The sequence below is a fragment of the Leucopleurus acutus genome (genome assembly GCF_964270905.1).
Source record: "Leucopleurus acutus genome assembly, chromosome: 20".
Classification (NCBI taxonomy): domain Eukaryota; kingdom Metazoa; phylum Chordata; class Mammalia; order Artiodactyla; family Delphinidae; genus Leucopleurus; species Leucopleurus acutus.
This window is the reverse complement of record NC_139162.1, coordinates 17683853-17698659: the sequence shown is the minus strand read 5'-3', so window position 1 is coordinate 17698659 and position 14807 is coordinate 17683853. Positions and strand designations below refer to the sequence as shown.

At 41.3% G+C, this 14807-nt stretch overlaps 1 protein-coding gene across 1 annotated transcript in view; it reads left to right on the top strand.

Annotated features, from left to right (window-relative positions):
* SNTB2 (syntrophin beta 2) overlaps positions 1-14807 on the top strand; it is a gene marked incomplete at its 5' end in the record, with an annotated part of 94879 nt that overhangs the window by 596 nt on the left and 79476 nt on the right. The window lies entirely within an intron of this gene.

The following is a 14807-nucleotide window of genomic DNA, read 5'->3' as shown; positions in this document are numbered from 1 at the left end:
GGCGGGCGGGCGGTGCTGGGCTGACCGGCGCTCACTTTGTTTCTGCCACCCTACCCGCTTTGCTGGGCCAGACCCTTCCCTCTCCCCCGCCCCCTGGGTCCTCACCTTCCTCTCTACTGGTAGCCCGGCTCTCCCCAAACCCTGCTGGAGCTTTGAGGATGGAAAAACTGATGCTCCCTACAGGAAAAGTTGGGCAGCCGCCGAAGTGTGGCTTGCAGTCCCCAAGGAAGACTCGGTTGAGATTTAGTAAGAAGCAGCCTTGCTGGAAGCCCCGCCTCTGTACGATAAGCTGACACTAAGAACTAGAGGGGGACGGAACGAAGCTCTGGAGGTCTCCGTTTGCCTCCTGAGAAGTGCCGGGTTGGCGCTTTCTTCGCTCACCTCTGGCTCCCCAGGGCAGGCGGGTCTGTTAGAAAAAAAAAAAAAAATTCGTCCACACCGGTGCCAGCGGTATGCTTGGGCAAACCACCAAAACGCTGGTTAATTTATGGGAATTTAACCCATCATTGGCTCTCAACAATTACCAAAGGAGATCATAGCACGTCATTGAAGCCAGAAAGCTGAAACAGCAAGTTTGTGTGGTTAATGAGCCTTGTTTAACAGTGGACTCTCACGTGTTTGAACATTTACTGCCAACTAGAGTTTTGCCCCTTTTGCAGGAGACTCGTGCCAGCTTCCTACCATTCACAGGCCTCAAGGCTTTAAGCTTATTAGAAGCCTGAAATGTTAAACCTCAAGTTATGTTTGAATAGCTAGGATTATTCTTTAAGTATGCATGTGATCTGTTACTTGGGTCTTTTGTGATGAATTTATGGATTTACTAAATTTATGATTTACTAAATCTCATCTACTTGAAGGACTCATACATGTTGGAGGTAATATTCAGAAATTTTTGAGCAATCGGCCTTCTTTCACTGATGATTTCAGTCATTCAAGAAGCATTTATTGCTGGCTATATAGAACAGAATATAAAAGATGATGTGTCTATTTGGTGTCTAGTTGGGGAAAGGATAGAAAAGTGCAAAACAACTTACAATTTATAGATTACGGAGTGCAAACTATATAAATGCCAAGGGAATGCAAAGTTAGGAAGTAGTTAGTGGAAATTGTATTGGTCAGCGAGGAATTTTTCAAGGAGCTGAATCTTGAGCCAGGTCTCCAAGGAAGTGATGGACATAGGCAGAGATGAGTCAGGAGGGTATTCCTAGCAGAGGAAGAAGAGAAGGGAAGGGGTGGGGAGTGGAGGTAGGAAGAGGCCGATCATCAAACTGAGAGGCCAGAAGTCCAGCTTGGCAAAGTGATTGTCACTTTTTTCTAAATCTGCTGGTAAATGTTTGGGAAAATGTTAGTTTGCAAGTAAATATTTTAATGTGCTCCAGTTGTGAAATTCCAGTGTCCCACCTTTATAATATCCTATTTATAAATCTCATTTATATCTCACTTAGGTGGGGCTAGACATTGCTTAGAAATTAGTGCTAATAAAAGGAATAAAATTATAGATCATGGCCTGGGTGGTATGTGTGTAAAAAAATTGTTACCATAAATGTGTACTTTGAAATTAGGCTAGCTAAGAATTCGGTTGTAAATTCTTAGAGCCAGAATATTGAATGTAGTACTATTTATGTGGTGCTCAGTGGTGGTGGGCAGACATTTCAACTCTTTACCCCATATTTTTAAAAAAATCCAGTTTTTGTTTAGATATAATTTGAACCTGGTATTCATACCAATTAAGTGAAAATCATCTAGTAAATGCTTCCCAATATTCATTAGACTAAAATAGGCCACATGTGCTTTTAGAAGGAGGGTTTACAAATGGCAGCATAACATTTATTGAATGCCTATTTACCTAACACACATGTTCTATTTTATTTTCCCATTTTGTAAAAGACAAGTAGTTTTTGTTCTTATGTGTGGGGTAAAGTATGAAATTGAACTTTCAAGCCAAGGGATATAAAAATAAAATTGCTTAGAATATGTAAAATCACTGAAAACAGTGATTTAATTGAACCAAACATGTAAAATTGAGAGCTAGTGTCCCATCCAGGAAGCCCACTTAAAAAAAAAAAAAAATTATTTATTTATTTATGGCTGCATTGGGTCTTCATTGCTGCGCGTGGGCTTTCTCTTGTTGCAGCAAGTGGGGGGGCTACTCTTCATTGCTGTGCATGGGCTTCTCATTGCGGTGGCTTCTCTTGTTGGTGAGCACGGGATCTAGGCGCTCGGGCTTCAGTAGTTGTGGCTTGCGGGCTCTAAAGCACAGGCTCAGTAGTTGTGGCACACGGGCTTAGTTGCTCCGTGGCATGTGGGATCTTCCCGGACTGGGGCTAGAACATGTGTCCCCTGCATTGGCAGGCAGATTCTTAACTACTGCGCCACGTCCCAGGTAGGCTACTTTTTTTTTTTTTTTTTTTTTTGGCTGCGTTGGATCTTAGTTGCTGTGCACAGGCTTTCTCCAGTTGTGGCAAGCAGGGGCTACTCTTCACTGTGGAGCGCGAGCTCTAGGCGTGCAGACTTCAGTAGTTGTGGCTCCCAGGCTCTAGAGCGCAGGCTCAGTCGTTGTGGCTCACGGGCCCAGAACGCAAACTCAGTAGTTGTGGCGCACAGGCTTAGTTGCTCCGTGGCATGTGGGATCTTCCCCGACCAGGGCTCGAACCCGTGTCCCCTGCCTTGGCAGGCGGATTCTTAACCACTGGGCCACCAAGGAAGTCCAAAGCCTACTTTTAAAAGATGGACTTTTATGATTAGCCCTTAAAGTTTTGGAACTGTATGGTCCTTCCATTAGATGTCTCAAAACTTGAAAAACTACCTTAACATTAGCACAGTGATGCTCTTTTGTGGTGTGGGCAGGGAATTTCAGGCATTCCCTTACCACCCCCAAGCAAAGGAAAACTAGTCTCTGGTTGCCTGTGGTTAGGGAACTGAGTGAGCTAAGGGTTTTTTTTATCTCATGGATTTGTAGGGATTATTCATTCATACATGAAACATTTATTCAACTCTGCCACGTGCCAGAGGCGCTTGAAGATGATATCTGATTCCTGCCCTCAAGAAGTTTGGAGTTGAGATAAGAGAGAGTTAAGAAATAGTACAGCAAAGGGTTAAAAGCGATGTGAGAATAGAACTCTGGAGAGGGCGCCGCACAGAGGAAGGAGAGATCTATGGAAGACTGTCGTGGGCATCAGAGGTTGAGGATGCCCAGGAAAAAGGCTGATGGAAAAGTTGAAGTTTGAATTGAGCCTTCCCCTAAGGAGAAAGCTGCCACCAGTAAAGACACAAGTGAGAGACAGGAAGAAGTCATTTTGCCCAGTGAGGGTAGAGGACGAATGAGGACTTTGTGGTCAGCTAGACCTGGATATGTTTCTGGCTAGTGGTTTGTAACCCCTAGGCAGGTTACTCACCCTTGCTCCACCTTAGTTTCCTCATCTGTAAAACCAGCATAGTAATAATACCTCCTTACAGGGTTGTTATTCATTTGACAGTTTATGTGCTGGGAGCCTTTTTGGGGACTGGGAATACAGCAGTAAACAACAATAATGAAAACAAAGTCTGAATGAGGAAGGTGGACTAGGTCATGAAGGTATGCTGTAAGTTGACAGGCACTCTCAGAATAGCCAGGATAACAAGTTGTTAAAATCCAAGGCTCCATTTTACCTGAAAAGACATACATGGTAAGAATAAGTTGTTTTAGGTGAACACTTCAAGAATGAGTTTGCACTTGCATGCAAACACCTTTTTCTAATCTTGTTTTCCTGTCATCTCTTGTATAGGTCAACATTTTTATCCTTAAGTTTTGCATTTAGTTTTTCATCCCTCTGATTTTTCCTATTCCTTCACACTTGCTGTTCAGAACCTTAAAACTTGCTAATAAACGTGTGCTAGTAGTTTTGATTAATGTCTCTTAGCACTGATATTAAGATATGCTGAAATTCACAGATTCTCAGCATGAAGGGGTGACTACTCTTCTATCATAGTGTATGTTGAATTTACTGTATCCTGTGTGCTGGAAATGGGGTCTATCCAGAAAGCTTCTAGAATTTATATTTGAATTAGACTACACATCAAAAAGTGTTCAGAAGAGGTTAGGAAAGAGCATCGTGTCCAGCTTAAGTTGTTGTTGTTTTAATTTATTTATTTGGCGGTGCCAGTTCTTAAGTTGCTGCGTGTGACATCTTCACTGTGGCATTCAGGATCTTTTTTTTTTTTTTTTTTTTTTTTGCAGTATGCGGGCCTCTCACTGTTGTGGCCTCTCCTGTTGCGGGGCACAGGCTCCGGACGCGCAGGCTCAGCGGCCATGGCTCACGGGCTAGCCAATCCGCAGCATGTGGGATCTTCCCGGACCAGGGCACAAACCCGTGTCCCCTGTATCGGCAGGCGGACTCTCAACCACTGCGCCACCAGGGAAGCCCCAGGAGCTTTTTAGTTGCAGCATGCGGGCTCTTTTTTTTTTCTAATGTGTATACATATTTTATTGGATCTCATTTTCTTTTTTTTTAATGTCATTATTGGAGTATAATTGCTTTACAATGTTTTGTTAGTTCCTCCTGTATAACAAAGTGAATCAGCTATATGTATCCATGTATCCCCATATCACCTCCCTCTTGCATCTACCTCCCACCCTCCCTATCCTGCCTCTCTAGATGGTCACGAAGTACCGAGGTGATCTCCCTCTGCTGTGCAGCTGCTTCCCACAAGCTATCTATTTTACATTTGGTAGTGTATATATGTCAATGCTACTCTCTCACTTCGTCCCAGCTCCCCCCTGCCCACCCCAATCTGTGTCCTCATGTCCATTCTCTACGTCTGTGTCTTTATTCCTGTCCTGCCCCTAGGTTCATCAGAACCTTTTGTTTTTTTTTTTTAGATTCCATATATATGTGTTAGTATATGGTTATTTGTTTTTCTCTTTATGACTTACTTCATTCTGTATGACAGACTCTAGGTCCATCCACCTCACTACAAATAACTCAATTTCCTTTCTTTTTATGGCTGAGTAATATATTCCATTGTATATATGTGCCACATCTTCTTTATCCATTCATCTGTCGATGGACATTTAGGTTGCTTCCATGACCTGGCTATTGTAAATAGTGCTGCAGTGAACATTGTGGTACATGTCTCTCTTTGAATTATGGTTTTCTCAGGGTATATGCCCAGTAGTGGGATTGCTGGGTCATATGGTAGTTCTATTTTTAGTTTTTTAAGGAACCTCCATACTGTTCTCCATAGTGGCTGTATCAATTTACATTCCCACCAACAGTGCAAGAGGGTTCCCTTTTCTCCACACCCTCTACAGCACTTGTTGTTTGTAGACTTTTTGTTGATGGCCAGTCTGACCGTGTGAGGTGATACCTCATCGTGGTTTTGATTTGCATTTCTCTAATGATTAGTGATGTTGAGCATCCTTTCATGTGTTTGTTGGCAATCTGTATATCTTCTTTGGAGAAATGTCTGTTTAGGTCTTCCACCCACTTTTGGATTGGGTTGTTTGTTTCTTTGATATTGAGCTGCATGAGCTGCTTGTATATTTTGGAGATTAATCCTTTCTTAATTACTTCATTTGCAAATATTTTCTCCCATTCTGAGAGTTGTCTTTTCGTCTTGTTTATAGTTTCCTTTGCTGTGCAAAAGCTTTTAAGTTTCATTAGGTCCCATTTATTTATTTTTGTTTTTATTTCCATTACTCTAGGAGGTGGGTCAAAAAGGATCTTGCTGTGATTTATGTCATAGAATGTTCTGCCTATATTTTCCTCTAAGATATTTATAGTGTCTGGGCATGCGGGCTCTCAGTGTGGCATGTGGGATCTAGTTCCCTGACCAGGGATCGAACCCAGGCCCCCTGTATTAGGAGTGGGGAGTCTTAACTACTGGACCACCAGGGAAGTCCCCAGCTTAAGGTTTGATATTTGAGAAAAGATCAATAAATTTTTGAAGCAATTCTCATTGGAATATTGTTGGAAAATCATCTTTTATTGTATAAATATGATTCTAAAAGTATTGTTATCAAATCTATTGAAAAGAAAATGGTTAGGTGTATAGAGGAAGTTATCTGACATGAAATTTAATTTCAGAGTTGAAAGTAATTTTTTTATCTAGAATAGGTTGAGATTTTGAGTGTCTTATATAATACGACTTGCTCTTTGTGTATGTTAGGGGACGTGTAACGAATACTGCTGACGTTATTAGGCTGCTCATTTGAAGAAGCTAGTTTGGGTTCCTACACTGCCACTTTCTTCACCGTATGTTGGAAAAGTTGAGAGTCTCCTAGAGAAAACATTTTACATTTTCTTTGAGACTTTGCCATGTATATTCATCAGTCTATCTCTTAAATAACCACTAAATTGTTAGGACGTTTTGTGTTTCTCTGTTTTTTCTTTTTAACTAGCCTCTTTGTATTTCACTTGAATGATTAGACATGTTTATATGAGAAACCATGTCTTTGTAACCAGATTATTTCTTATAGAGTCCCCTTCTTGCTAAAATATGCCCTCTAAATTATTAGAAAAATATGAGAAATTTATTGGTTCTAATACAGAGTGGTTACGAAAATTCTAAGAGCATTTTTAGAAACCATAACCAGGCTTTAATTTAGATCTCAATTGATGACTCAGTAACTTCAACTGATGTATTCCCTGCTATGTAGTCCTTACGGGATAAAGATTACTTTACTTTGTGATCAAATGTTTATCTTTGTACCTAAGGGATGAGGTGCAGCCTGTGGCTATGGAACAGTGTTCTGCTGTGCTGAGCAGACTGAGTCATTCAAGGATCCAGTCACTGTCCTTGGCTAAGCTAGCATACTCTCCTACCCAGCTGAACAACAAATGATGCTCATTAATGTTAAGTGAGTTACCGAAGGTCTCAGAATTTCTATTGATTTTTAGGGGGAAAATGTTGTTTCCTTTGGGCAAGAGGAAAAATCTTACCTGGAATTAAAAAAATTGTGAAGTTTCATCTTCCAGATGAGGAATTAATGACCAAAGAGGTTAAGTGGCATGTTTAAGGTCACCTAAGTAATCAGTGGTGGAACTCAGACTGAAACCCTGTTCACTGCTGTCTCCCTTGTACCATGATATCTACAAGCAGTCATTCAGAACTTCTAGCATCTCCTATGCATCATCATGTTGCAGTGTGTTGTGAGAGATCAGTGTGCAAAAGAAGTTGAAGGTGGTCCCTGGCATCAAAGAACTTAGACTGAAATTGGGGAGGGAAAACCACCACATAGAGAGTAATTGCTGAAATGTGTAGTACTCACTCTTCAAGAGTTCTCTGAAGAGGTGGGATGGAAGAGTCAAGTGTGACTTCATTGGGGAAGGGATAGTTTTGTCTGAGGCTTAAAGGACAAGTTGCTTCTCTGTAGATGGAAGGTAGTCCAAGTTGAGGAGGTAAATTGAGCAAAAGCCAAAATGAGCATGACCTACGATAGGAAGTAAGGAGAACAGGAATGGACTTGGGGGAAGAAAATTAAGCTGGGTAGATAAATTGGAGCCAGATTATGCAAGGCCTTGAAAGCAGGCCAGAGGAATTTGGACCTTTTTCATTCTATCAGTCAACCTTAAGTACCTACTGCAAATGAGGTGTTGTGGTAGATGCTGGGAATTCAAAATTGGGAGTAATCCCTGCCCTTTAGGCTAGTAGGGAAACAGTTATAGCCGGCTGTGATAGTGCTTTAAAAGAGATGAGAAGATGATGTCCCGGAAGCAGAGGTAGCAGTGCAAAGGAGACAGCATGTCAGAGGTAAGAAAGTGATGAGTAGCTGGTGTGTTGAGAGAGGTGAAGCGTGGGAAGATGCAGGAAGTGTGTAGCTGGAGAGCAGGCTGGAAAGGTGGGCAGAGGCCAGATCATCAAGGGCCTTGTGTGCAGTGCCAACCAGTGGTCACTAGTGGGGTTTATATTTTCAACCTAAAAAAGGAAGAACGTGAGTTTTATTAATATTATATAAATAACCCTGGTTCTCTTCCTCAGTCTTATAAGACAGTGACATTACACACTCGATACACAAGGTGATATCTCGAGGGAAGAGTGAAAGAGCTTCACAAAGCACAGGAATTGAATGTGGTGACCTTATTAATTTGTCTGCTATTATCATATTGCAACTTATTGCAGTTTACTTGAGCCTGGTTGAGTGGATTTATAATATATTATCTGCTTTTAACTAAATTAATCTTCACAAAATGAGATTAAAGATTTGCACAGAGAAACCGTTGATTGAAGATAATTCTAACACTATAAATAATAAAAATGTAGGGTTTACATTTCTCCTAGTAGGAGCTCTTTGTCACATTTCAAGGTAAGCCTGTCAAGAAGTCAGCCTAAAAAATGAAATTGTCAAGACTATTTGAAATATGGATTAATACATTATCATGAATAATGAACTATATGAGACTGTATTGTACTTTGAATCATACAGTAGCTAAGATAGTATGACTTCATCAGGGATATATTTAGTGTATTTCATCTTTATCTCATTCATTCTTTTTTTTTTTTTTTTTTTTCCTGCGGTACGCAGGCCTCTCACTGTTGTGGCCTCTCCCGTTGCGGAGCACAGGCTCCGGACGCGCAGGCTCAGCGGCCATGGCTCACAGGTCCAGCCGCTCTGTGGCATGTGGGATCTTCCTGGACCGGGGCACGAACCTGTGTCCCCTGCATCGGCAGGTGGACTCTCAACTACTGGGCCACCAGGGAAGCCCCCATTCTTGATGTTTACATTTTGTATATATTCTATAATATGTATGCATTAATGAATATTCGTGGGATGAGTGTGTAGACTCACATGTTTACTGATGAGTGTGTACTACCAAAAGTTTTAGGGACTTCCCTGGTGGTGCAGTGGTTAAGAATCTGCCTGCCAATGCAGGGGACATGGACTCAATCCGTGGTCTGGGAAGATCCCACATGCTGCGGAGCAGCTAAGCCCGTGCGCCACAACTACTGAAGCCGCACACCTATAGCCTGTGCTCCACAACAAGAGAAGCCACTGCAATGAGAAGCTCGCGCACCTCAACAAAGAGTAGCCCCCGCTCACCGCAACTAGACAAAGCCTGCACGCAGCAACAAAGACCCAACATAGCCAAAAATAGATTAATTAATTTAAAAAAATACACTTAAAAAAAAAAGTTTTAGGCCTGGCAAGCCACCCAGGTTTTAAAATGCTTTAAATGAGCAGTGCTTTAAACAAAGAAGCAATCTCATAGGAAGAGTGGCAGATGGGGAGTGTAGGAGCTCAAGACATGAGGTAAGGGAAAGCAGTTAGGAGGCTGTTGCGACACCATTAGGATAGTGAGACTGGATAGGACAGTATGAAGCTGAAAGATATTAAGGAGATAGAAACAACAGGTCTAAATGATCAGTTTGGGGACCTAAGGGGAGAGGAAAAGAGAGGGAGGATAACTCCTAGATGTTTGGCTTGGGAAAGTGGATATCTATGAAACCAAAACAAATGGGGGAGGAACTAGTTTTTTGGGTGAAGAGAAGAAGTTTGGTTTGGACATGTTGAATTTGAGTCACCTGTGTGACAACCTGGTGCAAAAGGCTGGTACAGGTCTGTAGTCAAGAGAAATGTCAGAAATGAGTTGAAGATTTATGAGATGTTAGGGTAGAAGTGGTGATTAATGCCGTAAGTGTCAATGTAATCATTAACAGAGTGCAAATTAAAAAGAAAAGTAGGGGGCTTCCCTGGTGGTGCAGTGGTTGAGAGTCCGCCTGCTGATGCGGGGGACGCGGGTTCGTGCCCCGGTCCGGGAGGATCCGCGGAGCGGCTGGGCCCGTGGGCCATGGCTGCTGGGCCTGCGTGTCCGGAGCCTGTGCTCCGCAGCGGGAGAGGCCGTGACAGTGAGAGGCCCGCGTACAGCAAAAAAGAAAAAAAAAAAAGAGAAGTAGGAACAGGATGGAAGCCTGCAGAACCCCTACATTTAAAATGATAGTGGAGGAAGAGAAATCTGGAAAGAAATGGTCCAGGGAGTGGAAGTCAGGGAGGCAAGAGTTTCACAAAGAAGGGGGTGATCAACATCTTCAGATGCTGGAGAAGTCAAGAAGGAAAAAGAAGTCCGTTGGGTTTGGTGATTAGAGAACAAGATTGTTAGAGTTCTGTTAAGAGCAGTTTCATTAGAGTGACAAGAGCAGAGAGCAGTGAGTAGACCTTACTTTTTTAAAGTTTCTCAGAAAAACAAAAGAAGAAGGAAAGGTGGTAACTAGAGTTGAATAAAGTATCCAAGAAGGATTTTACTTTCGTAGTTGTTTGTTTTTTATTTTGTTTTGTTTTAAGGGAAAGAATTAGGACATATTTATACAGCAAGGAGAAAAGGCTGGCCGAGAAAGGGAGAGGTTGGAGAGATAGAAGGGATGGGGAACTGATGCAATCCATTCTTGAGCCAGGAAGTGACATGATGGGAACAGAATTTTGGGTTGGCAGCAGTGGGTGCGCTTGATGTAATGCAAAGAGGAAAGAGCAAATGTAGGAAAAACTACAGCTGTTGTAGTGAAAAGCAATCCAAAGCAGAGGTGATAACCATTGAAGGGGGTGATGGTGGTGGCCCTGAGAATAGAGAGGAAGATTCAATTCAAGAAACAGTTTAAAGCAGGTGATTTCTTGCCAGGGGACAGCCGATCCACTGGGGACCATTTCCTACCCAGACAGCCTCCTTCTGACTGCCTGGGGCACCCAAAGATTGCATACTTGTAGAGAATCTCTGGCCTCTGTTACTAGCATGGGCATTTGATGCCTCAGAGATGTTGGAGTGGAAAATTGAGAGCCACTGTTTCAAAGGAAGAAATGACAGGATGTGGGGGCAGGTTGGATATAGTGAATTAACCCTGAGATTTCTCTCCAGGGACAGCAGAAGCACTTAGCTTTGTTATAAAGCACTTAGGCAGTGTCAGCTGGCTATGGGGATTGAGAAGAAAAATTTTAGTTTATAAACACTACATAGTCACACAGCATGAGAGCATATTCTTCCTTTAAAGGGTTTTTTCCCTAGGTTAGTGAAAGGAGTTGTTGGCTTCTTCTACAGAAATGATGGTATATTCAGGTGAGTTTAATATTTTGTGTCTGGAGAAATACAGTTGATTTAGTTACTAACTGCCATTCTAAGGAATATACACTTGAGTCCTTCATAAAATTTGTGCTTGATTTCAGTGTAAAAACAAAACTTGTGAAATAATTTTGTATGTAAACAAAGCGCCAGTGATTATGGTATCCGTAGATTGACCTTTTAGGAAGAGTAAAGAGTTATAAAACTCAAATTTGTTTTGGTTTCTATGATCCGGCTCCCAAGACATTGCTAGAATGTTTTGACATATAACTAGTTAAGAATATGTGAAGTGTAGCCTTTTTTTTTTTTTCCCCAGCTGCACCCGGCTTGTGGGATCTTAGTTCCCCAGACTAGGGATTGAACCCGGCCTGTGAGTGACAGTGCAGAGTCCTAACCACTGGACTGCCAGGGAATTCCCAAAGTGCAGCTTTTAAAAAAAATTACTTTGGCTTTTCTGCAACATTCTTTCTTTCTACCACCTTTTACCCTCTTGTTTTTAATTTTGCAAGTTTTTTTTATAAATTTATTTATTTTTATTTATTTTATTTTTGGCTGCGTTGTGTCTTCATTGCTGCGCGTGGGCTTTTCTCTGGTTGCGGTGAGCGGGGACTACTCTTCCTTGCAGTGCGAGGGCTTCTCACTGCAGTGGCTTCTCTTGCTGTGGAGTACAGACTCTAGGTGCGTGGGCTTCAGCAGTTGTGGCACATGGGCTCAGTAGTTGTGGCTCGCGGGCTCTACAGTGCAGGCTTAGTAGTTGTGGCACACTGGCTTAGTTGCTCCGCAGCATGTAGGATCTTCCTGGGCCAGGGATTGAACCCGTGTCCCCTGCATTGGCAGGCGAATTCTTAACCACTGTGCCAGCAGGGAAGCCCCTGCAAGTTTTTTAGAATGCTTTATGAAAGGAAACTTGATGGGATAGAGAGATGAGAAAGTTAAATCCTTATCTTTCAGTTTACTTAATCTGTCATGTATATAAAATACTACACCTCACATTTGGAAAATGGGAAGCTTTGATTTTTCATTTAAAGAGACTCAGACAAATTAAAGATTTATTTATTTATTTTTAGTAAAATCAGTTGATAACTAATAAATTTTTTTTAAAAGAAATGCATGTGCCTTATTCAAGGCTCTGTTGGTTTCAAAGCACAGAAACCGATTCAAGCTGTTCAAATAAAAGGATGGAGGTATTGTAAAGATACCGACAGGTCTCAGGACTCCAGAAAAAGCTGAGCAGCCAGGCCTCAGAAATGTCACGAACCCAGGCAGTGCTGACACTCTGCTTTCCACTCTTGCTCACGTCTCCTCATCTTAGAGTTTCTCTGTTTCTCTCTGAGAATGTTCTTTTGCAGTAGCTTTGCTCTAGTCCTTTTATGGTTTCATTTTTATATTTAAGTCTTTAATCTACGTGGAGTTTATTTTAACATAGGTATGCAAGAGATTTAACTTTATATACTTTCCCAAATAGCTGATTATCTCAGCATTTGTCAAATAATCCTCTTGGATGCACTGTCAGATAGATTGGTGGGGCTGCCTGGAGTGCCATGTGGAGAAAGATTCCAAAGTGATATCTGGGTTCAACAGGAAAGGCTATGCTTAATTAGTGATGTCCGCAATGAGTGTGCCGGGGTGAGGTACAATATGCTACGTATCTGCCACCATAGGAATGACCTGTCCTTTCCTCTCTGATTTTAATTGCACCATTTTGTACATATTTAATTTTTTATATTCTGCAGTCTGATTCTAGATTTTCTGTTTGAGTGTTTCGTAACCACACTGTATGTTGTAACTTTAACATTTAATAATTGATAATTCAAGTGGACTACACCAGTCAAGAAGAATTTGAAAAATAACAGTAAACAATTGCAGGCTGGTATAGTTACTTATTTGTCCAGATAAATTTTGGAATGATTTTATCATTCTTTAAAAAACTCCTTTGGGATTTTGACTTAAATTGTATTAAATCCATAAATTAATTTTGAAGAGAACTGAGGTCCTTGTAATATCTGTTTCCCAATCATTTTGCCAGAAATATTGGACCTCTGTCATACACGTTCAAGCATGTGGCAAGAGGTATGGGACGTTCCGATTGGCCAGGCCTAAGTCACGTATTCACCTTGGAGCCAGGGAATAGGGCAACTCCCCCGGCTCCACGTGGACTGAAAGTGGTGGTTTCTCAAAAGATAATCAAGGTGATGTTACCAAAAGAAGGTGGAATGGATGGTAGGCAGGCATAAACAACAGACATCCACTACAATGTTCCAAAAACATCAGAAGATGGTATTAGAGATTAAACAAGAAACTACCATATTAGTTGAGAGATTTAGAAACTTTACAGACAGCTGTAAAAGGAAAGCAAGAATAATATATTTGCTTGGGTATAGGTGAACTAGGTGGAGCTTTTCAAAGACTCTAAACTCTGAAGTGAATAATAAGTTATTCTCAGCATTTCTTTTAGTGGTATTTTGAACATCACTTTTGTATACATTTCAGGCAACTTCTCAAGGTTGCATTATGATTATCATTTTATAACTAGACAAAAAAACTATATAGAGCTTATGACAGGCCCTGAAGTTAGAGATAGATTGGGATGGAGAAAAATCTTCGTCTATCAAAATAGACATACACAGTTTTCTTAGTAAGAATTATTTTGGTTGCAGAAACCCAAACCAAACTGAGCAGAATTGGAAAGTATTGCCTCATATAACTCCTAAGACCTGGGGGTGGATCTAGGTTTAGGTCCAGAGGGATCCAAAGGCTCAAATTATCTTGGCTGCAACATCTGCTGTGGAGAATCTAATTCTGTGTAGTCAGCTAAGATGGCGCCGGCAGTTCTAGGAATATATTGCCCTAACTTAATAACCCCTGTTAAAAAAGGAAAGTTTTTTTTCTAGCACCTTCAGTCTCTGGGAAGGACTCTGATTAACTCTGCTTTGTCTACCCTTTGGACGTATCACTATTTCCAAGATGATGGAGACTATGATCTAGGCCTGCATCATGTACCCATCCTTAGTGTATTGAGATTGGCAGCATCACCAAACTATGAAATGTGGAATGGAGTGGTTGCTAAGCAAACTTATGTCCACTCTTAATAATGCAGACATTGAAGCCATAGTGCTTGAAATATTTTTGTAGCTAAACTGTAAAGTTTTAAAAGTTAAAAACAATAGAAATAAATGACATTACTGAGAGCTTTACTCTGCTAAGCTCTTTACATGCATTGTCACAATTTCTTTTAACAGCCCTGTGAGGCAGGTATCATTATGCCCATCTTAAATATGAAGAAATTGGGGCCTGTAGAGATTAAATAATTTGCCCAAGGTCACAGCACTTGGGTGGCAGAGGCACAGTAGTTACTCAGATTTATCAGACTCTACAGCTCCTGTTATTTACCATTATAATAGATTGCTTCTCCAATGGATCAGTTTAGGTTAAGAAGCTAGCAAGTCTAAAGACCACTATGACTGGCTTAATGTGCAAGAAATCGTGCTCTGGATTTTGTGTTGTTGCATCTGTCTGAAGGTTATTGTTATTGTCTCCCAGTCGTTGTCTCTGATTTTCCATTCTGGGCACAAATAGATAGCTGTATGTGATTATTCAACTCATTGAATACCCACATTCTATTCTGCTAGGCACTCTGGGAGAAATGGAAAGAAAACACTAGCCCAACAACCATACTTTTAAGAAGCACCCCAAATGGCTTTATGAATGCTAATAAACTGCACATAAATTAATCCAAATTGTTTCATACATGTCATACAAGTGAAAGACAAATGCTGAGAGAAC